Genomic DNA, 27082 nt, shown 5'->3' on the forward strand with positions numbered 1-27082 from the left:
ACTGGGGCGCAATTCTAACTCCTTATGCCAGTGCTTTCCAGCACTGACCTGGAATCTTTACCCCTGCTAATTGGGTAAGAGGCACTTTTTCAAGTGGGTGCTCCTTTTTTTAGCAGGGGGAGAGTAACTGGCCCACCTCACCCCAGCACTGTCTGTTCTAGTGGCTGTCTGCTGGTATTCCTTTGCATATTTTTAGATTGTGAGCCCTTTTGGGACAGGGAGCCATTTGGTTATTTGATTTTTCTCTGTAAACCGCTTGTGAACGTTTAGTTGAAAAGCGGTATATAAATACTGTTAATAATAATTAATAACCTAAGGGCAATGCAGCTCTGAGGTAAGGGAACAAACATTCCCTTACTTTGAGGAGGCCTCCGTGAGTGACACCCAACTGCAGGATGCAGCACATGTCCCATTGGCACCGCTATGCCAGTGCTGGGAAGCACTGACATAAGGGGTTAGAATTTCGCCCTGGGTCTCCCAGTGGAAATATTTGCCCTGTAGGACACCATGACTGAGAATGCCTATTCTGTGTATCCCTTTGCTGCCCCTACTACAGTCCATTTCTGGAATTCACTGCCACAGGATGTGATGATGGAATACTCTCCATCAGTCCGTCGCCAGAGTCATCCAGCTCAGTTGGCCTCATGGATGGGCCAGCAATGAAACCGAATGTGAAGTTCAGTGTGGTGAGTGGTGCAGGTTGCTTGGATCATTGGGTTGCATCTGTTGCTATTCCCCTTTCTAAAGATTCTAAAGGCCCATGTTTTCCTTTACAAGTGGACCTTTTTTTGCTGGAATCTCTGAAACTAAATAGAGTCCAAACAACTGCTTCCTCCAGCAATACTAACACTAATCAGGTAGGTAAAAATTAGATTATGGAATGGTGGCACTTGGCATGGGAGTCTAGTGTGACCATTGCTGTTTTTATGTTATGGTTATTGCTCTGTCATCTTTACTGATCTTGTAGTCCATTTGGACAAATAGCAACCAGCAGGTGGAATTCGCAAACACCCCCTGTGGACAGTGAGGAAAACCCCACAGTAAATTCAGAATCAAACCAATCTAATGTCATTTCCCCACTCCCCCCTCCCACCAATGCAGCTGTGCCAACAGTGCATGTGGCAAATCCTGGGGGATGTTTTGATCCCCAGAGGCCTCCTCAAGGTAAGGGAACACTTGTTCCCTCCACCACCACCTGGGGCAAGCCTCTGCTGCCCTGATGGTTCTGTTCGGGCTTGCTCTAGCAATTGCCAGGTAGGTGGATCAAGGCTGGGAAGGGGGATAGGATATCAGTGGAGCTGCTGCCAGTGATAGCTGCCCCCTTCCTGCCCTTGACACCTCCCATCCCTGCCCCTGTCCCTGCATGGTACCCCCCCTTGCCCCTTTCTGCCCACCCCTGCCTGTCCCTTGCCGGCTGCACTCTATGGCATGTTGTGTTGTGTGGTGGCTGTAAAGAATGTTGCAAGCCCACAAATCAGGTGATGACTCCCATGCCAGTTTGGGACATAAATTGGGTGATGATTATCCACAGTTATAATCACCTAGAAATCCCCTGATTGGACAAAGGTTGTCAGTTTTTTTTACAGCCATTTAGATCAGCTGTGTCTTTCTTCCTCTCCTGCGCCCACATGATTTTTTCATATTTACCTTGGGTTTTCTTGTCCTTTATTCCCTTATCTGAACATGCAACATGACTATAAAAGCAGCACCCATGCTTGCAAAATAAAGCAAACCAGGTTCAGCAATTAATTAAACTGGAGTGTCTCTCTTCTCCCCGCCCTTCATCCCTGAGTTTAGAGCTCATGGTTATTTGTGAGCTTCAGTTCAAAGACTGAAAAAGCAGGATTGCATTTAATTATCCTGTGATCCCAGGTGGTCTTCATTTTTTCTATGCCTGTTAGCCCCTGAATACTTAAGAGCTACTTAGCAGAGAGGTCCCTTTTGCATACTTGAGGGGCATTACAAATACTCCTGTAGAAAGCCTTTTATGTCAGGGGACAATGGCAAGCACAGCTCAACAACCCCATATGTCCTTAACCTTGTTTATCACTTTGCCTCAAAGGTTAGAGCCCCCCACAATTAACTATGGCAGCATGATTTGATTTTGGCATATGTCAACTAGACAGACACACACAAAAACACACACATGCATGCAGAGACCCTCAGGTGTCTAGTGTGGGAAGATTAACACCTTACAGCTATCATTCAAGATCCTCTTTTAAAATATTTATTTATTTATTCTGTTTTTATCCTGCCTTTCATCACAAGATCCAAGGCAGCTGACATCTTAATATACAACAGTAAAAACAAGCAATAAATAGGTTTTTAAAAACCATTAAAATCCCAAGTACTAAACTGAGACAGTACAACTGCTATCAACAGCAAAAAGAAACCAACAGTAGCAGATGAATGCCAGTTCATCTCCCCTTTACTATCAACAAAGGCCTGGCAAACAAAAAAATATTTTCTGGGCCCTCCTGAAAGCTGGGAAGGAAAGGGCCTCATGGATGTCATATGGCAGGGAGTTTGAAAGTCTGGGGAGGCCACCACCAAGGAGGTGGTGCTCTATGTATAGGTCAATCAGAGTGACAGCAGAGTCTCTCCAAATTATCTTAATGGAGAAGTAGAGTCATATGGTAGAGGCAGGTCTTTAAAATGCCAGCAATTTTGTCTGCGTATCTGTTATTTGTTCAGCAAAAGCAATTTGCTTTCTCATTTGCTAACATTTAGAATGTTAATCAGAAATTCCCTTGCAAGCAGACCCTGAGCATTTATCTCCTGATTTCCTAATGATTAGCAAGTGTCATCAACAACTTGATTTTTGAAAACAAGCCTATCTCACAAGAAACACAAACTGATATCTGGGAAGGGAAAGGAAAAGATTAAAAAAAATCTTTTATGCACACCGCAATAGAAAGTTTAATGCTACCTAACCTGATCTAATTTTGAACTGTGCAGAAAACTCTCCTACAGACTGTAATTTAGTATTAATAGTGGATTTGTAAAGATTAGAGAAGGAATCCAATCCACTTGGGGGCTGTTACTGCTTCCACCGGAGTTGCGTTGAATGTTTCATTTCTGTCCTTTTGATTGGAAATGTAAATCATCTCACATTTCAGGAAATGGGGAGCTTTGCAAGATACACAAGTTGACAGTTTATGGCCTCAATCTATGCTTTGCTGTCTTGAAGGGAGAAGGTAGTAAAAATGAAATTAAGGCAAACAGATAAATGCCAAATTCCTATGATCCTTCATCTTGTAATTATCACATGTGCTGTTGCAAAGCCTTTGGGGAGGAGGGTAGAGCCCTGGAAACCTGCCACGCTTGCACAGTGAAGAGGGGGCAGGGCAGCAAAGGACAATTGATAATGAGGCTTCTTTTTTTTTCTTTTCTGTTCAAAAGAGGATGCTTAGCCTTGTAGTTCACTAGCTCTGGCTTGCTTCTTGTGTTGCTGTCACCATGAAGATTTTCATCTCAACCCCATGATTTTCTATCCCTCTATGATACTGTCTGATAGTGCATGGAAACAAATTTGTCATTTGCGTGAATAAGGGGAGGGGATGGTGACTGGTAAGGAGAGAGATGGAGAACACGAAAGAGAGCAAGGCACAATTGAGAAAAACAATTCCAGAGGCCTTGACCTCAGAGAAGCATCTGTTAGTGCCAATGATAGACTTTTGTCTTTCCATTCCTTTCCTTCTTTAAATGGCTATAAGACGGCAACTATTACCCTGCACATGCCCAATCTCGTCTGATCTTGGAAGCTAAGCAGGGTCAGGCCTGGTTAGTACTTGGATGGGAGACCGCCTGGGAATACCGGGTGCTATAGGCTTCTACCATAGTCTTTCGAGACTGAAGGTTACCAACCATTAAGCTTATCTGTACAACTGTGCTCTGTCTGAATCTGGGTACTCACAGTCATCACTTTGGGCGTGCGAATTTGTTTGTTTTGTTTCCTTAGATGTCAGTGGCAGTACCTTAGTAGTAGCTCCAAATGATTTCTTAGAGTCGTTCACCTCTTTGCCCTCTCATCCATCATCATTGAGGACATTGCAAGGGACAGAGCTGCTCTCCACAGGCAGCCCTTCTCACGAAGGAAACATTGGGGCGGTGGGAGGGGTAGAGCTGGTGCCAAAGAATAATAATGGGAGAAGGAAAAGTTGGAGTTAAGTCCTATAAACTGTTGGTGCACTTCAGTGGGCCTTTAACTACTCTGTAACTAACTATAATGTCAATATGTCCTGTGTTTCTTAGGACACATTGAGATTTTATCTGTACCACAGCCATTAAATTGGTTTTGATCCAGTAGCTTATGCTTCACATTAATTGCGAAGCTGCTACACTTGCTCTATAGTGCTTTGCAGATCTTTGTAGACTCTGTCAGAGATGGCACCAGGGGTTGGCCAAGTTAGGCCATGCCTGTGAAAGGGCCCACCTGACCAACTCAGCCCCTGAACCTTCTGCACCAATGGCAATGGCAGCACCCACTGCTCCAACAGGGTGCAGGCACTGCTGCCAGGGGGAAGCCCAGTACAGGGCTTTGTCTTAGAGCCTCCAACAATCTGCTCCTGGCATTGGCCTCCGTTTTACCTTGTAGTTCAAAAATGGTGCAGGTGTACTGATTTTGGAAGCATATGATTCACAGACATAACTCTGTGGTAGCCTTACCTCCCCTTTTGAACTTTCTCAGCCTGTAGTAGTTTGTGTTTGTCCTGGTCACTTCCATTTGAAATTCTTGTTATTAATAATAAGAATATTTATATGCTGATTTTCAACAAAAAGTTCACACAGCAGTTTTCATAGCAAAATAAAAATGCAATGCTATGAATTGTACACACTGAGGAAGAAATGTGGGGTGTTTCAATACTTGTGGCAGCCACTGTACCATCAGGAGCAGATGGTGTTGAGCCCTTTGGGGGGGGCCATGCTCAACTTGGCCCCTGGGCTTCCAACAAGCTGGCATTGGCACGGAATGTTAAGAACTCTAGTCAGGGTGTTTTGATCATAATTTTTAGAAGCGCCGTCTTAATGATTACAGTTATTTCAACAGTAGTTTATTCTTGGTTTTATGTTTATCAGGGTTCAAGGAAAGAGTGGTCTTCTCAGGGAGTGGCATGTATGTGTTTGTTGGGGTGGCATGCATGGAGAGGGAGGATCACAAAGGTGATCTCTTGTAGATTCTCAGATGCCTCTTAATCATGGGCAGCGTTTGCAGACACCCTATACTTTCCCCTTAACAAAATCAAAACCACAACAATAGCGACAGTGAAAATGAGAGCTATAAAAACAATGGTGGTCACTTCCACAGAGTGTCTAACAACACAGCCACCGCCCCACCAATGATGACAGTGGCCCAATGATGCCCCCTCATTAGCCAATGTATGGAAGCAAGAACTGACATGTGGTGATGACAGAAACACAGTGTCAGTACCACGAAAGCCATTCCAGCTTTTCTTTACACACAAGGCACAAGCAGGCTGCCATAAAGGTTCTGTAGCATCTTTTCCAGTAGTAAAGTCATAGCTCAGTAGTTAGCAGATCGACAACTGATATGCGCAGCCATAACTGAGCCAGACTCCCTCAGACAGGCGCTAGAATCCCCTTGCAGAACAAATGTAAACAGCATGCAAATAACCTTTCTTTCCCCCAGGAAAAACATCAAGACCACACAAAGAAGAAACCACAACAGCCAGCCAGTTCCACAGCCCCATTGGGGGAAGGTATGAATGGAGAGCCCATGGCAGAACAGAATTTTTTTTTCTGGTTTTAACACTTTTTTTTTTTTCTCCTTGAGTATTTTATGAGGAGTCTAAAAGCTGCATCTCAGAGACAAGAGAGTTGGCTAGAAAATGAAAACAGAATTTCATCCAAGTCGTTTCAGAGGAGATGATTACAGGACCCCAGCTACTAATGAAAAGTTTGAATCTACTATAGTAAACAAGAAAGTGAAACTTGCAGTATGACAGAGGGAGATATAATTATTAGCTGTTTTATACTGAATACTACATATCCTCAGCTGAAGAATATGGGAACAAAGAATGCGAGGAGTCTCCAGTGCTGGCCTGTCCATGAGGCCAACTGAGGCAGCTGTCTCAGGTAGCAGATTTGTAGGAGGTGCCTGCTGTCACCAGTGATGTGCAGTGACATTCAAGGCAAGGGAGGCACATAGCGCAGAGCTCCTGGATGATGTCATGCTGCAAGGCATTCTGGGGGCTACCTAGAAGCTCTAGTGCCTATGCCAGGAGGCACCACGAACGCACAGGGGAGGTGCGGGATGTCCTCTCGCAGCAATACAGTCACACCAGCTTTCCTGGGCAGAATGTGAGCCCCTCCCTCCCCAAATAAAACGCTTCCTATTTTACCAGTCACCAGGACCCTTAAAGTTGTTTCCATGCAGTTGGCAAAGGAGGGGCGGCGGGGAGAGGCAAGCACACACTTTACTTGGCCAAGAGCAGAAAAAGGGAACAGTTTTTAAAGTGATTTATAAATCTTGTTGTTTGACTGAAGAGGAGAGGCTGTATTTTTAAAGTGATGAATCTTGCTATTTGAAGGGAATACTTATCAGCCATTGATGAAGTGATTGCCAGCCCAATCCTATTCCTGGGAGTAAGCCCCATTGACTGTAATGGGACTTACTTCTGAGTAGACATTCCTAGGATTGAGCTGTGCATCCCCTAGTATAGGAGACAAATCAGCCTCCTAACCAAACCCTTATCAGCTCTGATATATTTTCATGGTCTATTTTTATTTTCCCCACCAGCTGCTGGAAAAATTTAATGTAATTTAACTAATAAAGGGTTCAATCCTATCCAAGGAGAATGGGAGAAATGACTAGTTGGATTGGGGTCCACAGGGATGTGTGTGTGTAATGTTGGTCAGACTGGGTGTTCACAAAGTTCATTTGATAAAACAATTCAATTCGTATGCTTACAAAGTTAAAAAAAATGAGTCCTCCTGGACCAGACAAAATCTACCTACGCCAGCATCCTGTCTCCAACAGTGATCAGCAGCTGATCATTTATAAAGTATGTATATTGCTGTGTATTAATAATATATTAGATAATAATAATAATATATAAAGCGGTATATAAATACTGTTAATAATAAATGTTAATAATATATTTTTAAGATTTGCATTTAATTAATGATATGATTAATATAATTAATATTAATATAGTTAATATTTCTGGCCACTTCCTGTTTAATGATGTCACTTCCAGCCCTCAGGAATATGATGGGGAGTCATGGCCAACAGCCACAGGGGTCAAGGGAGCCACGGGCCGGAAAAGTTTGAGTACCACTGGCCTATGCAATCACAACGGAGGCTGAGTTGCTGCTGCCACAAGCTCTTGGAGAGACTTGAGCTTGCAGCAATGGCAGTACAGCCTCTAAAGTGATTGCGCAACCACTCAGAAACTGGGTGGAGCACATGCACAATCACAGAAGAGGCTAAGCTGACAGGAGGCTCTGCCTTCCCTGCCTCCCCTCTCCTGCCGGCATGTTCCTACTTCTGCCCACCTCCATTACTGTTCATCTGAGCTAGACTTCTGAGCTAGAATGTTTGAATTCCGAGCTGTGCAAAATAACAACATGAGCACACTGTGTAATGGGACCTTTGGCTGATTGCTGTTTGAAGCCTAAATTGGTGGTGTCACTTCCAGCCATGTCATCATTTCCAGGTTAATGATATCACTTCCAGTGGGTCCCAACGGATAATCATTCTAAAAAATGAGTCCTAGTGTTAAAACATTTGAGAACCACTGATGGTGAAAACAATTGATTTTCTTGCTTCCTGAAAACACCAGCCAGCTTGTAAACTATCTCTAGTTTCTACAACCAGACAAGAAGTGGTAAGGTGGTCAGTTTGCTTTCTCCAATCTTTTTCTAAAGAAACTAGGAGTGGTCTTGAAAAGCCCCAACAAAAGAAGTCAGGTGGTTTTGACACCTACTGTCGTTCTTTCGTTTTCCGAAGAGCTGCTTGATTAGAGGGCTCTCAGAATGCCCACGGGAAAACTGCCAGCGGCTCAGTCGCACAAGAGTGTTTGACATCAATTCTACGTGCAGCTCGTCTGACGTCTAAGTCGCAGCTCCTGTCTGAACAGAACTCAGACTGAAGTTTTCTTTAAAGATAACAAGTTAATCATTTCAGACTGGGAAATTAAATGGAGAGTGCTTTTGATTGCAATGTAATTGTTGTCGTGGGAGCAATGTAGGAGCAGGAAAAAGGTGAAATGCAGCTGTTGCTGACTTGGTCTAACATTTGAATGTATAGTCTGTGCCAGAGGCAGTTCATATCTATGGGGAACTGGGCTGCTACAACTGCAATTGTTTTCCCATCCATTGCCTTTAGCAACACCAACATACTTTGCACTCCCTAGCTTGATCTTAGGCTTTTTCAGCTGCCTCCTGGGCTCTTGCACTGTCCATATGAAGGAAAGGTGTGTGGCAGTGTGTTGGAGCTTTGTGTATATTTATTATTACCTGATACTGGGGCAAGCAGCAGGAGATAGGTGCATCCTTCATGCCCTTCCTGCAAACTTCGCTAAGACTTCTAATTGGCCACCAGTGGAGATTGAATGGTAGGCTAGATGTGGATTGGTCTGACCCTTCAAGTCAAGCCTTATGGCCTTTTATTGCACAAAGGCCGAATGTTAAGACTGCAGTGATGGGGTTGGCTCAGTGGCCCTGCTGTATTCAAGAGTCTCTAAGAGTAAACCTACATGAGGCAAAATTTAAGGTGGGGAAGACACCACATCCACTGAATTTTAATTTATATGTTTGGTAAAGTATGTGATCTACCATGATCTGAAAACCTTCGAAAGTGGGTAACGGTGAACCAAGATTTTTGCACATGTCTGAAATATAACTAAGCACATATATGGCTATTCACCTTGGAAAAAAATTACTAACAAGTAAAAGCCCTAGCAAGCTGGACTGTGCTAGCTTTATTGTTTTGTCTCAGAAGCTATGGTGGTCACCTGTGGTTGAATCCTAAAGGATGCTGTTAGCATCTGCTCAGCTGCCCTGCTGGCAGAACAAGCATTCTGCTAGCACTAACCGCTTTACAGCAGTCGTAAAAACCACTCCGACAACCTGTGGAAGCAAGCTCTGCTTCCCATGTGTGCTGGTAGGCCGCTGGGACCTGCTGAGTTGGCAGACGAGGCAGGAGAGGGTGGAGGAAGGGTGGAATGGGGGAATGGAGGCAGGAGAGGGTGGGGTGGGGAGGCAACGGGGCAGGGAATGGGCAGATTGGATCTGGGAAGAGCGCAGGTTTAGCAGCAGCACTGACTACCAAATCAAAGCCCCCTTTCAGGACCCAATCCTGTAGTGCAAGTCCCTGTGATCCTGTGGTGTGGTTCTGTGTGGATCTGCACCTGCAAATTCACTAGTGCAGTTCCCAGTAGACTCTTCTGCACTGTGGAGGCTTACCCTGGGTAAGGGAGACCTGCACAACTGCCTTCCCCCCCACTTTGCAGGATGCAGTGGAGTCCATTTTGGCATTGCTGCATTGGAAGGATAGGATTGGGCTGTAAATCTCCTTTTAATGCAGAGATACTATTACTTTGAATAAAAGGCTTTACTTAGCATTGAACTTCTGAATAGTTCAATGCTAGTACATTTAACTCCCCCCCCCCTGTTTTTTAGAATTTAATTTCCAAATGATCTTTAGAATTCTGGGAAAGAGTGAAAGGAATCAACATGTAAACATGATGGTATTTGCTGTACATTTGTACAATCAGAATTTAAAGAGCACAGCCAGTGTTGCTGTTTCGCCTGCTAGACAGGATCGATTTGAAGAAGAACAGATGGATTTGCTTTGTTTTGTTTTCTTATATTTTTAGATAAATTGTACCTCACCTTATGTAAGCGGGGAAGAGAGAGAGAGAGGGGAGGAAAAGGTTGCATAGCCAACTGTTGAAAAGCATTTCCTGCATGGAGTAGGGTTTTAAATTGGAGCCAGAAGATGAGGAGTGAGAGTGAGTACAGGGGACTCCACAAGAAGACAGAAATGTTCTAGGTATGGTTCTACGTTCAAAACACAAGTCACTTTTCATTCCTGGCACTACTCTGCTCCAGTTGCCCTGTTTGCTTCCCCCATGCTTCCTGAAAGCACTCGCTCTGGTTTCATCTCGTGATTGCTTTTTAAAGTTAAATGGTGTTATCAGGTGTGCTTTTAAACATATGTTAAGGTGCTAACACAGGGGAAACTATCTTGTATGTTGGGATCATGTGTAGTGGCCAATGGCACAGCTCAGTGGTTTGGCAAGGGATGAAGAGGAAGGTAAGGGATGGAAGGTCCTGGGACATGACCATTGCATCCTGGATAACAGTGGCCCAATCATACGCATTCCGGTATTGAACATTTAAACGCAAATGTCCAGGGATGCCAATGGCCAGGATGCATTTGACCAGATCACACTCATCCAGGACACAAATAACCTAGTGCCAGAAAGTTCACCAAAGTAAGTTTTATATTGTAGTGATATGTTATCAATTATAGGGAATAGGAATTTAGGGCCCAGTCTTGAACTGGATCAGTGCTAGCACTGAGCTCCAGCACTGGGTGTCACAAAGGCACATCCGCGATACCTTGTATGGAGTCAGCGCTAGTGCTGGCTCAGCGCCAGTTGGCGTTGAGCCTGGTGCCAGCCAGCCAGATACCATTTGGAGCTAGGTAAGAGCTCCTACTTAGTTCCAGACGAAATCTAGCTGGCTGGCACCAGGCTCAACACCAGCCGGAGTTGAGCTCTGGAAGAGCTCTGGGTGGTGGTGAGGGCCTCGGAGGCGGGGGGAGGGGAAGTGTTCCAGGGTGTGGGGAAGACAGGGCAGGGGAGGATCTGGGGTGGTGGAATTCTACTCTGCCAGATCCTGAACTGTGTTGGGCCAGAAGGCCCAACATTGAGTCTCTCAAGTCTGCGCTGGCAAAATAGCTGGCAGAGACTTGAGAAGCCCCACTGCCATGCTTGGGGCTTCCCTGGGGGAAGGGGACAAAAGTCCCTTTCCTTGAGGAGACCTCCAGCGACTGCTTCGAGACTGCAGGATGCAGCGGTAGCTACTTTAGCATTTGGCTGCCCAATAGATGAGTGCATAGGGTGGGAATTGCGCCAGAATGGGGACGATTGGTGAATCTTGACAGCACTTGCATATGCTAAATCTGGAATCCCCATCCTGGCAAAGCTTTGAGGAGCCCTATAGGGAGTGGTCAAGAAGGTGAGTAAAATATTTACTTACCTCTCCTGGCTGGCCATGCCACAGGATGCAGTGGATGCTGTGTCAGCCCAGGGTGGAATTGAACCATTTGCCAAGTTCGAATAAGCATGGAGAGGTCTTTTGTAAAAAAATAAAAATAAAATAAAGATCTTCATTTCTACCATTTTATTTGCCAAATGCCATCTAATGAACCTGTTTGGGGTAACAAACAACAAATTCTGACCCTCTCCATTTGATGATAAACAATCTTGTGCCTGTTGTGATGAGCATGAATGCTACTTGTTTTCCATTTGTGGTTTGTACTGTATTTCAGTAGTTTGTTATTAGAATGGTTTGATTCCATTTTTTTTCCTATTGTCCAGCATTTCAATAGCTTTAGTATCTCCTGTATGATACTGAGATGTTGACTGAGGAGGTTATTGCTAAAGGAGACAGACTATGTTGTAATTCAATTCCCATAAAGCCTGACGGATGACTGGAGCCTACTCTTGGTTTCTGAATAAAAATAAATGTCCACTATTTCAAAAGATTGGATTCGTACAACATGCTGAATGGCCAGTGATTAGGTCAGTGACTAGAGTTTTGAAAGGCCCCACGTTCTGGTCTTGATGTTCATCAAAGTTAGCTTTGTCTGTGGTGATCAGAACAAAATGTCTCACGGGCGAAACATATCCAGTATTCTTTCTTTTGTAAAGTTGCAATGATGTCATGCAATCAAGTGAATACTGATTTTGCTTTTCTGGCATTGGCTTAAAAGTATCATTTGTGATATGATCATAGTTTTGGTTGTCTTTGATTCAGTGTCCCTTCCTTTGTTTTGCACATCTTATCCTGAGATTCCTGAAAGAACTGTGAGAGGCAACTGTGTGCAGGAAATCTGGCAATTTAAACATGCTTTGTATCGAGTACCTCCAGGACAAATCATCCATAGTCAGTAGTCCCTCTCCCGTCTTTAGACCACCTTCCTTGTGATGCTGAGATCCTGTGGACTCCATCATTGGTCACAGGAGCTGAGTCATAACAATAAAATCTTCCCACAAAGGAAGCAATTTCAAGAGGATAAGCAGGAGCTGTTTATTATGTTTGAAGACTGCCTTTCCTGTGCTTGCATCCGAGGTCTAATGAGCAAGCTGGCTGCAGGGTATACCCTCATGGCCACCTGCGTTACTGTTCAAAGATTAATGGAATCAACTGATGCAGCACAAATGCCATGACTGAACCTTATGCTTTCACTCAACACAGTGTCATATAGCCCCAGAAAATATAAACAAGGAAGGGGATACAAAGAATTGGGTGTACCTCTCTTTATTGCGTTTCTTTATCCCAACTGAGTAAGAGGTTTAGCTGGAATCCCTGATTTTAAATGTTCAAAGATTGCAAATTTAATTTTTTAACATGATCCTTCCTTTGGATTTATGACTGGTAAATGAAGTCATGGTCGCCCTTGCATGTGTGCACACATACATGTACCCATGTATGTTTAAAGATGTTTAATAAGTTGAGCTTAAAAAGACTTACTCCCAGATAAGTGAGTACAGGATTGCAACCTCCATGTTCCATGAGTCTGATGCTTTGTCTTAAAGGCAGCACTAGAGCAGCCATTTTCAACCACTGTGCTGTGGCACACTGGTATGCCGTGAATGGTCCCCAGGTGTGCCGTGGGAATTTGGGAGAGGGTCATTTATCAGTAGGACCATTGGGGGATGTGAGCCCCCATTGACAGCACAGCGTGCCTTGTCAATTGTCAAAAAGCTGATGGTGTACCCTGACCATTTTAGTGCCTTGCCAGTGTGCCACGAGGTGAAAAGGGCTGAATATCACTGCACTAGAGTGACGATATTGATCATCTGTTCCTATGGATCAGTGGTTTAAGAACCACTGTTTTTGGGGGGGAAGTTTATACCAAGTCTTTGCGGGAGAGGGGTGAGGGCAGTGATGTGATCCCCAGGATTGCATTGCTGAGAGGGAGGGTGAGGGATGCTTTTACTTACTGTGTGTTAGGGTGGAGGTACAGCAATGCGGGGAGCACCATACAGTCCTATGCAGGGCTCCCGAGGCTTAGAATAGCAAGAAATAGCAGAAATAGCTATCTTCAGAAATAGCAAGCGCAAGCCACTTCGGGGTCATCTACAAATATATTTACATGTTTATGGCTGCAATCCTATGCACACTATCTTTGGTGTAAGCCTCAACGGAAAACAACCAGAATTACATCTGAGTAAACGTGCACAGGATGATGCTGTTAGAAATGTAAGCAGGCTGACAGTGAAATCCTATGCATGTCTACTCAAAAGAAACCATCACTGAGGCTGCAATTCTATCCACACATTCCTGGACACTGTCTGTTGTCTTGTGTGCTCCCTGGGGCACTGGTGGGCCACTGTGAGATACAGGAAGCTGGACTAGATGGGCCTTTGGCCTGATCCAACAGGGCTCTTCTTATGTTCTCATGTTCTGGGAATAAGCCCCATTGAACACAATATACTTGCTTCTAAGCAGACATGCATAGGATTGTGCCCTGAGTTTCATAAGATTTGCTCCCAGGCTGAGTATAGGATTGCAACCTTCATGATCCATAATACAGTCAGTTCTCTTTATAAGCAAATTTGCTATCTACAGATTTGCTTATCTGCAAGGGGCAGAATTACCACCAATCCCTCATTACCTGCAATTTTGTTCTCATTATCCACGAAAGTTGTCTGAATTGGGTAAATTTTCTACATCAAATGGGCACTAGTATTGGTCCATGGAGAATTGTTGGACACATTTGTGTCCGCTTCCAGACTTGCCCCACCATCTTGGGGAGTCCACCTGAACCTTCACAACCCTGACAATGATAGAGGGTGATGATGAGAAGTCTCTGGAAGACGCTCTGAGGCTGGGGCAAGCCCTGGGAAGGAGCCAAGAGAGTTGGGGGAAAGGTGAAAAAACCTCCTCCCCACTGCTGAACCCCACTGCTGAACAGGCCTTGTTATTGGGCCAGCAACTTCAATGAGTCGAGGGATAGCCAGCACAGAGTAGTAGTCGTCATCATCATCACCTCGACCTACAACACGTAAAGGGATAGCCAACATGGAGGAGGAAGCATCACATGTTGGAGATGCTGATGAGCCCTCACAATCCCCCAACCCCATGGCATAGACTTCAAGTTAAGATTCCAGTTCATAAAGTTCACAGAGTGTATGGTGAAGAGGGTCCCCTGGGACCTAACCCCATTTTTCTCATAGGTTCAATGATTCAGTATCCATTAATTCAGTATTCACTAGATTTTCCAGGAATCTAATCCTAGTGGATAACAAGAAATGACTGTGTTTTATTAACTTATTTGCCCTAGGGATGAGACATCAAGTTGGAGTTAGCCAAAAGCATCTGAAAAGGTTACATGCTGCTCAACTCTTCATGTATCTCAGTGAGTTTTATTCACTCTACGGCTTTCCTGTTTATATGCGTAGGGTGTGAACAAATGTTGTGAGGTGGGAAACTTCCATGCAAGTGTGTGAATCATTGTCATCACGCACATGCCCTGATCTCTTTCCAGGTTTCTGTCACTGTTCATCCTGTTTGGCAAATCCACTTGACCACTCAGCATGGTATCTTAATAGCTAATCCCTTCTCATGCCTGTTTATTGACCTTTGCATCCCACTTTGCCTCTTGGAAAGTTTTGGTTCTGCACAAGCTCCAAGGACATGCTTACGCTGATGTTTTTAATCACCATTCAGTTCCCACAATATAAGAGTACAAGAGAAATGGCAGCATAATAATCTTACATAATCTTCAATTCAATTAAGGCAGGCAGTTCTATTAAGTTTTGTATTTACATTTACTAATGTTATGGCAGACAGTTTAAGCTAATTTATTTATTTATTCCTCCAAGGACTCCTAGTGGGTCCTAGCGGGCAGGAGGTCTGGTCTAGAGGGTAGAGCCTCCATTAGCCCGAAGATAACATCAGAAGGTCGCCAGTTCGAGGACACCAGTAGCTCCCTGATTGGCTGAGAGTGGCGAGACCTAGAAGCAGCTGACAAGCCAAGCTGAGTGATTCCACCTGCTCTTGGTGTGAGCAAGAAGCGTCTTGGCTGCCCTCCATGTGAGAGATGGAGCTGCTTGTCAGCCTGTGTGGGAGAACTGGAGGCCAGCAGTGAGACCAAACCAGGAAGTTCCATTCTGAAATGTTGTTGGTTCTTGAAAGAGAGAACCTCTTTGATTGTAAAAATCCCCTTGAGGGATTTAGAAATGCCTGCCGATGTAAACCGCCTTGAATAAAGTCAGAGGAGTAATCTGATGACCAGAAAGGTGGTATATAAATACCTAGTTATTATTATTATTAGTGGGAAATAAGAAATAATCCCATTTTAAATCACAACAGGAGGCAGAGTGGGCAGGGATGGGTCCACTGCTGAGGCAGGGTTCATGACCCATGCCCTTGCAAGGGCTGACACATGAGGCACTGATGGCCTGCTGCCGCCACTGCTCTCCCCTGCCCACTGTCTGGCAAGATCCAAGTTGGTGTAGTGGTTCTGGTTTTGGACATAGATCTGGAAGATCCAGGTTCAAATCCCCACTCAGCCATGAAGCTTCCTGGGTGGCCTTAGGCCAGTCACTATGTCACAGCCTCACCTACCTCACAGGGTTTTCATGAGGACTAATGGAGGGGAGAAACCATGTATAGTAAATCCTCACTTAAAGTTGCTTTGTTTAAAGTTGTTTCCTTATTAAGTTGTTGAGGAAAAAAAAAAAAGATTCCTGTATGTGTGTAGAGTTTGCATGTTCTCCCCTTATTTGCGTGGGTTTTCTTTGGCCTGGAAAGTTCACATTTATTTCAGTTTTTAATATTAGAAGTGTTTTGGGTCTTTATTTAGAAGTTTGATGATGTTTTTGTGACCAGAGATATGCTGTAGGAACTTGTTTATGTACATCAATTTGCCTGCAGTAAAACTGGTTTTGTTATAAGCTGTTTTGCTTCAAGTTGCCGTTTCCAGGAACCTATCAACAACTTTAAGTGAGGATTTGCTCTGTACCTGAGCTACGTGGAGGAAAGGAATTATAAAAATGTGAAAAATTAATCATGAAGAAAGAAAAGGCCATATGCAAAGTGTGTGTGTGTGTGTATGTGTGTGTGTGTGTGTGTGTGTGTGTGTGTTTCTCTGCATGCCTCAAATGAAAGAAAAAAGCTTGTTAGGCTATGCTGGTATCTGAAAGGTTGAATGTCAATGTCAGCCCAATCCTATGCATGCCTCAGAAGTAGGTATCATTATAGTCAACTGGACTTACTCCTAGGTAAGGGTTGATAGGCTTGCAGCCTGTATCAGCTGCCATTGCCACATAATGGTGAAAATGGATGTAAATTTGAGTTAAGCGCATGTAACAAAGCTGTCCTATGGTAGCTTCATGGCACATCCAGATCCCTGTTTTTCAGTGTGAACAGTGATTATGGGGACACACAGTAATCTTTTTTCTCCCTCGATGCCATTTTAGAATTCCTAGATGTCCCATCTACTCATGTTTCATTGAGGGCTAGGACATCTGGGTTTTTTTAAATGGCACCAGGGAATGAAGGAGGATGGCTCAAGGCTTCCACCTGCTCCCCACTGTATTCCCACTGGGCTTCTTCAGTAGCAGCGGGCTGTCCTCATTTTTCAAATCCTGCTGCTACTACTGCCCTCCATAGCTCAGTCAGTCTGCCAGGGGCACAGGGGCTGATGGGGAATCTTACTAGGAGGAGATGGAAAGCAGATGCTGCCTGGAGCCCAGGCACCCAACGAAGACGCGAGTGCATACCATTGGGGATGCTTTTGCCCCAGCAAAGCTGCCCCAACAAAGCTGGAACCAAAACTAGGAGTAGGTATGACTGAGAACCAATTGTCCAAAACAACACAGTAAGAGTTATAACTGCTTTGCACTCAGATCTCTTGAACCGAGTCTACTACTGTAATCTGGTCATTGCACCACACTGTTAGAAAAACAGGCAGGGCACAAAGGCAGAGGTTACAAACCATGGCATGTAAAAGTGAGAGATCTGGAGAAAGGAGGAAACCTATACGAGGCTGTGTCTGCACTGGCATTTTTGTGTGTGAGTTAGCTGAGCATTGACTGTGCACCAATGTTCAGGCAATCCACAGGTGCTGTAAGACAACCTGGTACAAGCATTACTTAGAATGTGTCTGCATGTTGAACTGCTGGCCTTGGTTTCTTACAAACCACACTATCCTTGGGCTTTTATGCTGGATAAGTCCGTTTGCTTCTTGATGTGTTGGATTAATGACAACAAATGTGCAGACAGGAACTTGAGCCATTCCACACACCCCCCCCCCCCCATATTTCCTGGCCTTTATTGCTGATCTAACATTATGTCATGACTGGACATGCAAGGCCAGCCTAAATGCTTTGGAAAACTGCAGAAGAGCAGTTGATGGCCTCTCTCCTTTGTTTTGCTGCTTCCCCCCTTTCTTTCCTTTTCTCCCCCCACAAATCTTTGTGTGGTACAGCTGTTTTGTGCAGGCACTTGGCAGGAATACTCATTTAGTAGTGCCAATATCAATGGTTATTGCTGGGCTTCCAGGATGAATTCAGATTAGGGGGAGTTTGGAAGCATCCATAGGAAGGGGATGTAGATTTCCTTTGAGCATTATTGGGCCTTTACATAAGATCCTGTACATCTCTGCCTTAATACATGAATTTGATAAGCAACAAACTATTTTTCTTGCAGTTCTCTAAGAGCCCAATCATTAATCACAAATTCCCCACGGCCAATACAGCCACATGAAAGGAGCATGTGCTGTATCCTGTGGTGGTGGGCAGTCACTGCCCACTCCTCAAACTAAGGGAATTTTTATTTCCTTTTCACAGCCCAATGGGGTGCCTCGAATCTGTGCCAGCTATTTTTCTGGTGCAAATCTAAGGGAGATGGAAGTGGACAAGAAACAGAGTACAGAGTTAGGATCCCGTGCACCCTGGTGCCACCGACACCCACCCCTCCCAATCCCAGTTAGCCTCCCATCTGCCCCACCCATCCAGAAACTACCTCATTCCCTGCCCCATTTCACCCACCCCCAGCTGCTTTTCACCCCTGCTGCTGGTTTACCTTCACTGCTGAAGGTAGCCAGCAGCAACAGAAGACATCTGGCACTGCTGCTAGTTGCAGTGGCAGACTCAAAATCAGGGTTGGGAACTCAAGTCAGTTACTCAGACTCAAGTCACGAAAATGCATGATTTAGGGTGACTTGTTGACTTGTGAGTTGCACGCATGGAAGACTGAAAAACAGTTGAGTCAGGGACCCCCTGACTCAGCACTCATCCCCATGCATGCTGACTTGAGTCTGCATGTGTCTGGGTGTACTTGCTTACTGTTTTTGTGGAGAGAAAAACCTTGTGGGGCCAGTATTCAGACCGGGTGAGCAGCAGGAAAGGTCCAGCCGGAAGGGTTACTGCTTTCCTCTTGCAATGAATGGGGGAGGTGGGACTGGGCTCTCTTCCAGTCTCAGATAGAAAGGAAGAAACAAATGATCATAGGACAAAGGATGGGCATTCTGATATTTTCATTGGCTGAGGGAGGGCAGAAGGAGGAGCCAAGGAGGATTCTTGCCTTATGATTGTCTTGAGAAGCTCAGGGAGGGGGAGGAGGAGGAGGCAGAGAAGAGGGGGAGAGAGTTCATAGGGATCATGCTTTGCACCACATGGCTGGTAGGAAGGGGGAAGCCTCACTGAATGACGGGTTTCAGTGGAACTGCTTCTGAGTAGCTGCAAAGGATTGGGTTGTCATGGTAAGCCTCACAACTGCTGCATGTGACTCTTCTTCCTCTTGCCGCTTCTGTCCCGGCTCTCATGCAGTCCCTCCCACCCCCTCCCACCCTCTTTAAGGATGGTACAGGGCAACAGGGGAGTATTTAAAGTGAACTCCAACACACACACAGAGCCCAGCAGCAGTCTTGTTTTTTCCATGGCTGGCTTTTTAAAGGGGGGGGGGCAATTTGACTTGAGTCTTTTAGAGTCACTAAAGGGTGACTTGGTGACTCGGAAAGTGCCCCTATTATGACTCTTTTTTGAGTCAAGTCACAGGGAAGCAGTGACTCTAGACTCAACTTGAGCCAAGCCCTGCTGGATTTTACCATCCCTGTTCAAAATAGCTGCCACTGAAACACTGTGAGCACTGCCATATGGCCATTTATGACAGCAGAACCATGTTCCGTTGTTGTAAAGACCAGCCCAGTCCTAGTTATGATTGGACTGAAAGGCTGCAATTCAGTATATATTGTCCTGGACCAAGCCTCACTGAACACAGCGGAACTCACTTCTGAGTAGGCATGCCTAGGATTGCACTGTAAATGACTTTGGGTGCAATCCTAACCCACTTTCCAGCACCAACATAAGGGCAAAGCAGCTCCGAGGTAAGGAAAAAAACATTCCTTTACTTTTAGAAGGCCTCCGTGACTGCCCCCCAACTGCAGAATTCAGCACACACCCCATTGGCACAGCTATGCCTGTGCTACAAAGTTGGTTGGGATTTGGGCCTTTGTTAACCTATTGCAGTATTTTAGTCCAGTGGTTCCCAAACTAAAAAGTTGACATTTATATATCAGGCAGTGGCCTCTAGAAAAAGTCTGCTGCCTGATTTACAAATGCCAAGGGGTATGGCTATAATGGCACTGGTGTTGCTGGGGAGGTGCAGGGGGTGCGGGCCGCACCAGGTGACGCACCGGGGGGTTGACATGTCCTGAGGTGAGGATGCACTAATATTGAGATGTTAGGAGCTACCATGTCATGCCATACACCGTTGGATGCGGAATGGCCAGTGGAGTGCAGTGCAAAAAGCAGAATCGAAATAGCTCCTTTTGTTCAAATGTTATAGCCAAAAAACCAGAAGGAAAAATGCATGGAGCCCTATGGAAAGTGAAAGTGAGCCGTATCGCGGATTAACGTGAGTAGGCATACTTGCTATAGTCCGTCGGAAAGGGCAGGCTGAGAGGAATCCACCAACACCAGAATGGTCCCGATCCAATGAATGGAGCCCCCAAACAACCCCGAGACGCTCCCCCCCAGCTGCGAGTCTGAGCCCAAAACAAAGCCACATGGCTGCGTTTACTCACGAGTAGGTGGACTTGCCTTAGTCCAGGCAGGCTGAGAGGCTCCAAGGACTTCAATGGTCCTCATCCAATGCATGCAGCCCCCAAAAACACAGGAGAAGGAGGTTCCTCCCCCCCAGCTGCCTCCCTCCCAGTCTATGGAGCCCTATGGAAAGCAAAGCAGCTCACAGTCATGTTTACTCATGAGTAGGCAGGCGTGCCTTGGCTGGTGGTCAGGACAGGCAAAGGGGAATGTGAGGACACTGGAAGGGTCCTGATCTGATGGAGCTGGAGTGCAACAGAAGGCAGCCTCCCTCCCTCTAAAAAGAACAAAAAAGAGGCTTGAATGGTAAGGGGAAAGTTTTCTATTTTGCACTTGCAAAGCCAGGTGGGTCTTTGTCTTGAAACATATGCTTGAAACAGAAGAACTTTAAACTGGGCACTGGGAAAGCCTGGAAATCTCACTAGTTCTTTTTGGGGGGTTGTTATTGGAGGCAGACTACAGAGTAAGCCCCATTGACCACTATGGGACTTACTTCTCAGTAGACATGCATAGGCTTGGGCTCACAGGCTGCAATCCTACCCACACTTTCCTGAGAGTAAGCCCCATTGACCACAATAGGACTTACTTCAGAGTAGATTCACTTGGTGGAATAGGACTGGTTCCCCCTTATTTAATTATTTTATCTTAATTTAATTATTTATAATTATTTCTTTTCCAGACTGAGAGCAAAGTCCAGCTGAAATGTCTTCTTGACTTCCTCTTTGCCGACGATGCAGCTGTCACTAACCACTCTGCCAAAGATCTCCAGCAGCTCATGGATCGTTTTAGCAAGGCCTGCCAAGATTTTGGACTGACGATCAGCCTGAAGAAAACACAGGTCATGGTTCAGGATGTGGACTCACCTCCCTGCATTACAATCTCTGCGCATGAACTGGAGGTTGTCCATGACTTTGTGTACCTTGGCTCAACGAACTCCGACACTCTTTCTCTCGATACTGAGCTAAACAAATGCATCGGTAAAGCAGCTACCACGTTTTCCAGACTCACAAAGAGAGTCTGGTCCAAGAAGAAGCTGACAGAACATACCAAGATCCAGGTCTACAGAGCTTGCGTCCTGAGTACACTTCTGTACTGCAGCGAGTCATGGACTCTCCGCTCACAACAGGAGAGGAAACTGAACGCTTTCCACATGCGCTGCCTCCGGCGCATTCTCGGCATCACCTGGCAGGACAAAGTTCCTAACAACACAGTCCTGGAACGTGCTGGAATCCCTAGCATGTATGCACTGCTGAAACAGAGACGCCTGCGTTGGCTCGGTCATGTCGTGAGAATGGATGATGGCCGGATCCCAAAGGATCTCCTCTATGGAGAACTTGTGCAAGGAAAGTGCCCTACAGGTAGACCACAGCTGCAATACAAGGACATCTGCAAGAGGGATCTGAAGACCTTAGGGATGGACCTCAACAAGTGGGAAGCCCTGGCCTCTGAGCGGCCCGCTTGGAGGCAGGCTGTGCAGCATGGCCTTTCCCAGTTTGAAGAGACACTTGGCCAACAGACTGAGGCAAAGAGGTAAAGAAGGAAGGCCCATAGCCAGGGAGACAGACCAGGGACAGACTGCACTTGCTCCCGGTGTGGAAGGGATTGTCACTCCCAGATTGGCCTTTTCAGCCACACTAGATGCTGTGCCAGAACCACCTTTCAGAGCACGATACCATAGTCTTTCGAGACTGAAGGTTGCCAATGCAAATTATTTCTTTTAATTTGCTTGATGATGTCACTTCTGGCCATGACATCATTTCCCATGGGTCCTGGACAGATTGTCATTCTAAAAAGTGGGTCCCAGTGCTAAAAGTTTGAGAATTGCTGCAATAAGGTGTTAGTAAGTTGACACGGGTGTGTGTGTGTGAGAGAGATTCTACAAGCTTTCAAAATCACTAAAATCAGAATTTGGAGGAATAATCCCATCCCATACGTCAGTCAATGCGTAATTTCATGCAGAATGCAATGAAACAAACCACATTGGAATATCTGTATTATAACAAAAGGTACAGTAAAAAAACCGGAGGGGGCAGGGCGATTGTACTTCACCACGCCCACCTGGGGCGTTGCCCCGCCCACTACATGAGGTGACGCACAGGCCTCCCGCACCGGGTGATGCGAATTCTAGTGACACCACTCTATAATGGTGATTGGGCAGCAGTGCTCCCCCCTCCCCAAGTAGCAGCTTGTTTAACCTTTGGTCCACATAGCCTAATCTGCCCTGTCAGTTTTGCAAACCACCAAAAATTGGGTTACGACCCACTGGTGAGCCCTAGCCCCACAGTTTGAGAACTTCTGCTTTAGGACCCAATCCTATCCAACTTTCCAGCACTGGTGCAGCTGCAATGCAGCCCCGAGGTAAGAAAACAAATGATCCCATACCTTGAGGAGGCCTCTGTGACAGCCTCCCCACCACAGGATGCAATGCATGCCCCACTGGCACAGCTGCACCCGCATTAGAAGACTGGATAGGATTTGGCCGTTAGTCTATTCTTTCTTTTTGGTGCTCATAAACCGACCTAGATAAGCATCCCAAATGTATTATCTCTCCCTGGTCAAAGAATTCTTCTCTGTCTTAATAGGGCATTTTGTTCCTGATTCTCTGTTGGTTCATCAAGAAAACTCAGGTAAAATCTCCACTTCACACACTTTAGAGAACTTTTTTTGTTTTGTTTAAAACATAAAACCACAAATACCTAAAATCATTAATCAAGTTGCGAATAAGGTGGAAAACAAAAAACCTGGAAGTCAGCTAACGAGCATCAGTTTTGCACAATGCCTGAGAATATTGAAAAAAGCACTTAAAGGCTTTGCAGGGTGTCAAAACAGTGACAAAACAAACCTTTGACTATTTCTGCACAGACTCCTTCTCAATAGCAATGGAGATGCATTGTTAATGGGTATGATCTGCTGAACAATGTATAGGCAAAGATAATAGATTCTGTTTTGAGCTGGCCTTTCAATGCAATGAATACTCTACCTCCATATGTACAATGGGAGAAAGTGTTCCTTGCGTTGAGAAAGATGCTTTTTTAAAACAAGTAGCAGCATGATATCAATAGCCTAATGCTGACAATGGCCCACACTGGCAGAATGTGCATTCCCATGGCGCTCACTATCACAAAAGTGCCATAAAGCACTTTGGGACAGCGCAAGGCTGGAGCCTTTCTGCTGGTGCTGGTTGTCATCAGGAGGCTAGTTGAAGCAGGTAAGTCCTGCACAGGGTCAGGGAGAGGGCAGGAGGAGGGTTGGGAGGGGTAGAATGGGGGTAGGGGTGGCAGAATGGGGTAGCGATGGGGACAGGGGTGGGCAGATTGAGCCTTGGAGTGGGATCAGCAGCACCAGTGTATACCATATCCAAACCCCTGCATGTATCAACATGGACTTCTGCCTGTGATATTGCTGGTGTAGGTCTGAGTTGGCCCATTGTGGCTGCTGAGGGTAAGGATCAAGGGCAAGAGGACAAATGTCCCTTTACCATGTGGAGACCTTCAGCAGCCAAAAGTACCTTGTGGAATACAGCAGAAGTCGCACCGGCACTTCTATATCACCATTTAGGGATTTAGGTAGGATTGGGCTGTTAATGAGATTCTGAGCATAGGAGTTTCAGCATTTGGCAGACCAGGTGCTCACAGCCAGATGCCTTTTAGGTTCATGCACCACAGTCAATGTTATCAGCTTTCTCTTGATTCAACTGATGTTGATTGCAGTTCATTGCGTAGACTGTTGATTGCAGACTATGTGAACAGTTCAACCAACAAGCAGCATTTCGCTTGGTGAGTGTCCCCCTGTTTGGGTAATTTTGTTCTCTTGATTGTTTCTTGCAAACGCTTTGTGCAGTTGTTGCCAGTCTTCCCTATCTAACTCCCTTTCCTGTTCACATGATTATTTATTTGCGATGGTGGTGGTTGACTTGCCAGACTCTGTGCTATAGCTTGTGCTACGGGGTGGGGATAGTACAACTGAAACGAAACAATAATCCTTGGGGGTTCTATGCTCCCTACAAGTAGGGAGAGAATTCTTGAAAAATGGATGAGCAATTTCAGAAATGCTTGAAAATACCAGGTTGATTTCAAATACAGCCAAGGGTAAGTCATCATATGATACATCCCTCAAGAGGGGAAAAGGGAGGGCAACCAACAAGGGGAAAAAAATATTTTAGCAGGATGGAAATGTTTAAAGGATATTTGCATGGATATTTGCTTGAAGTTTTTTTTTTTTCTTCTAAATGCACATGAAAATGCAAGTGCAAAAATATATTTCTTAATTCCAAATCCTAACCAATTTTCCAGCTGTGCCAATGGGGCATTTGCTGCATCCTGCAGTTGGGTGGTAGTCATGGAGGCATCCTCAAGGTAAATGAGTGTTTGTTCCCTTACCTTGGGACTGTATTGCCCTTATGCCAGTGCTGGAAAGTTGGTTAGGATTGAGCCCTTAAAATGGCAATGTCCAGGAGACAAAATATTAACGTTCATGGATTTGAAGACAAAGGAGCTCCTTCGAGAAACAAATGTTAGTCATGAAGATAGAGAGGTTAAAAAAAAAAGGCTACGCGTTTTGTCAGAATAATAGACTGGGCCACACAGCTGGCTTTACGAGCTCGTAAGTCGTTTCAGAATTGTGTGGTCTTGTTTGCAAAGCATTTTAAAGACATAAAACACACTTTAAATGCTTTGTGAATCATGATGCATGGGCTTGTGGTTTTCCTAGATCTGCCTCTTAATTAATTGTGCTTATATTCCAAGGTCCCATCTCTGTTTACTCAGTTGAAGGGAAAGACCCAATTGCTTTTTTTTTTTTTTAAGTGAACTGGTGACAATTCTTTATTTCTGGTCAATGGTCTTTCTTCAAATAGAAGTGACTGATAGTCAACAATGGGTGAGATTGTTTCGCACACGAAGTGTGTTGACTAGCATTTGCAGACAACACACTTGTGAAATTCAGTTCTGATCTCATTTTTCTTAGGGACAAGCACAATAACAATGATTATTTTGGAATAGGTAGAAACAAAGCGGCAGGGAACTACAGTGAGAATTTGCAAGCTGTATTGAGTGGGTTAGTGCTCTAACTATGGTACATCCCATTCAGGCTTTCATATCTGGAATGGAGGCCATTTAAGGCCACCTAGGAAAACAACGAAGGAAAAATAATGAGCTATATTCTGTTCAGTTTCCTTCTTGTTTTCTGTAAACAAGATTGCTTTCTGATGCCCCTTTGCTAATTCCTCTATCTTTCATTGACCAAGATAAAGATTGAGAAAATGATTATGCCTCAGTTGGAGGGCATATACCATATGGCAGCAGTTTTCAAAATCTCAGAGAGAGCTTGAACTGTAGTAAGTTCTTGCAGGGGCGGGGGGAGGCAGTGAAGCGATCCCCAGGATTGCGTCGCTCAGGGGGCTGCAAAACCGGAAGTGACGCGCAATTGCTGCGCTTTCACTTTTCAAGACCTGGGGAGCCCTGCAGACCCTCGCACAGGGCTCCCGGCACCCCTGGGAGGCTACTGCAGGGACTGGTAAGTAAACGCCAGTCCCTGCAGCCCCCTGAGCGATGTGATCCTGGGCATCGTGTTGCTGCCTTCCCCCTGCTCCTTAAGGGGAAAGTGACTAGGGCTCACAGGCTGGGGCATCGTGACGCCCCACTAAGAAGTTTGAAAAGCCCTGCCATATGGCAAGACCCAGTGATATTGCTTATGAGCTTGAACTTTCTTTCTTGTCAGTAGGGCTTCTGGCTGAAGGTCTACACCCATCAGAGGGCCAGCTCACTTTGGGCTGGCTGAACTCCCAATACTAACACAATGCACCGTCAGGAAATGAGAGGAAGTATCTGGGCATGACAGGTACTGTCCCATACAGTATTTTGCTTCAGGGCTCTCAGTAACTTGGTACTGGAATTGCCCATCGATTTGATTGCCAACTTGATTGCTATTGAGTTAGCAAGAGGCTAAGAGGCTGTGAGTTGTTGGTGGCCTGGAATCTGCCCAGCCAAAGGACATCCAAGGAAAAAACTGAATAATGCTAGTCCTCCCATTGCTAAAAAATATTGTTGCTGAAGTTCTTGGAGTAGTAAGCTTGCTAGGACTGTACATCATACTCATGCTTTGTCTGCAAAAAGCAAAGGGTCACTAAAATGGCTTTGTTGGAAAACAGAAAAGGTAAAAGCAAAATTCCATTCCATCTCTGAGAAGGGGAGAATGTTTGGTACTCAGAACCACTTATGCTAACCCCTTTGGGGTTCGGTATGTGCCAAGAGCTTTCTCCACTTTCTCTACACTAGCCAGGACAGATTTGCTGATGAGAAATATATGGTTTGGAATGAAATTGATGAAAAACGTGGTGAGTTTGGCTGAGATTCAGCTTGCATTTTTAAACGGAAAGAGGGGAGAAAGTCACTGACTCTTTGAAAGACTATAATACTGCTAAGCTTCTCAGAGCCCCTAATTGTATCCCACAAGATTCTATAAGGAGTGATTCAAGAATTTACACAATTATGTCCTAATGAAATGTGATAATAAGAAATGTAGTCTCTACAAAGAACCAAAAACATCCAGATGTGCGTGTTCCTGTTGAACGAAGGCATGATCTTAAGAAGGAGAGAGCTGCTCCCATTGGAAATCCTTACATATAAATGATTGTGGTCTAAAGGCATATGCACACTGAATTAGGCATACACATTTGTTTTTAAATTGAACAGACATGAAAAGAACATCCCCCATTTGTTTCATTCATTTTGCTTGGAAAACAAATAGAAAACTGAAAAAGAATGAAGACG

At 45.1% G+C, this 27082-nt stretch overlaps 1 pseudogene; it reads left to right on the forward strand.

Moving 5' to 3' along the window:
- Window positions 1–3715: 3715 nt before the first annotated feature.
- On the forward strand, window positions 3716–3832 carry LOC136643230 (5S ribosomal RNA; annotated as a pseudogene).
- Window positions 3833–27082: the final 23250 nt, after the last annotated feature.

Source organism: Tiliqua scincoides, chromosome 2 (assembly GCF_035046505.1).
Source record: "Tiliqua scincoides isolate rTilSci1 chromosome 2, rTilSci1.hap2, whole genome shotgun sequence".
Classification (NCBI taxonomy): domain Eukaryota; kingdom Metazoa; phylum Chordata; class Lepidosauria; order Squamata; family Scincidae; genus Tiliqua; species Tiliqua scincoides.